Raw genomic sequence first — 1117 nt, 5'->3', positions numbered from 1 at the left:
CTTTAAAAAAAACTAATAAACCCTAGTAATTTGCTCCGCCGTTCAACACAAAAGCCATTCAAAAGCCTCCGGATTCTCCACCCTACTTCGATCGCGACGGAGTGGAAGGAGACTCGGCTACCAGGTAAACGTTTCTCACTCTGAACTTTCTTCTTTATTTATTTACCCTAGCAATGAACTAAAGAATCAAAGAAAAAAAGAAAAACGAAGAGAAAATTCAAAAAAACTTACGAAGCTTAGTTTTCTTTTAATGTTTTTTTTCTTGTTTCTGTATTCAATCTCTGTATGCGTAAAAAGGGAAAAAAAAGACCCCCTTTCAGTACATCTTTGGGTTTTTTATAACCCGAAAACAAAAAGAAAAGAAAACCGATACAAATTCTTTTTTTTTTCTTTCTCTCTGCCTTTCTTTTTTTTGTTTGTTTGTTCCATTTCGCTGTCGATTTGTTGTTTGCGGCAGGTACGGAGGAGTCCAGCTGGAGTGTACGGAGGCGCGGTGGCGCACGCACGAGAGGGGAGCGTGCTGGCTGTGCAGTCATGCGACGCCTAGGGTTTTCTAGGGCTTCCTACTTCTGATTTTGGGCTGCGTTGTGCCTTGGGCCCGGGTTAGATGGGGTATTCGGGATAGGGTCTGTTGGGTCTAATATTTTTCGGGTTTTGGCATTTTGAGTCTTGGTATTTAGAAATTGGGCCTATTGTATTGGGTTAGGTGTTATTAGGCTGCTTTTTAATTATTTATTTGGACTTTTGGACTATTATTTTATTTTATTTAGTTTATATATGTGATGTATATGGGTCGGGCATAAATTGGGTATTACACTAAATATATACCGGACGCCCCTATATAACATCCAGAAATGCTTATTAATCTCGTATCAAATAGAGTAAAATAAATTGTTTAAAAAAAATATAATAATAACCCATGTCATGTCTTTGCTTCCTTCCTTGTACCATAACAAAACGGGTATGATCATTTGGACTCAAGTCCCTTCGTTAGGGCCATGTTTACCAAATTGGTCATGGATCAAAACTCCATCGTTGGCCCGTTTCAAAGATATCCAACTTGCGAAGGCACGGATCGTGTCAATTGCTATTGTGCTTGCGGTCGTATGGCATGTAA

The 1117-nt window shown here is 39.1% G+C and overlaps 1 long non-coding RNA gene across 1 annotated transcript; it reads left to right on the top strand.

Moving 5' to 3' along the window:
• On the top strand, positions 1 to 865 carry LOC105762473 (uncharacterized). The gene is made up of 2 exons (XR_001123923.2): positions 1 to 124; positions 458 to 865. It is a non-coding gene; the product is annotated as an uncharacterized LOC105762473 (long non-coding RNA).
• The last annotated feature ends 252 nt before the right edge of the window (positions 866 to 1117 follow it).

Source organism: Gossypium raimondii, chromosome 12, assembly GCF_025698545.1.
Source record: "Gossypium raimondii isolate GPD5lz chromosome 12, ASM2569854v1, whole genome shotgun sequence".
Taxonomy (NCBI): Eukaryota; Viridiplantae; Streptophyta; class Magnoliopsida; order Malvales; family Malvaceae; genus Gossypium; species Gossypium raimondii.
Note: the sequence above shows the minus strand (reverse complement) of the source record. Positions and strands in the feature narration are given on the sequence as shown.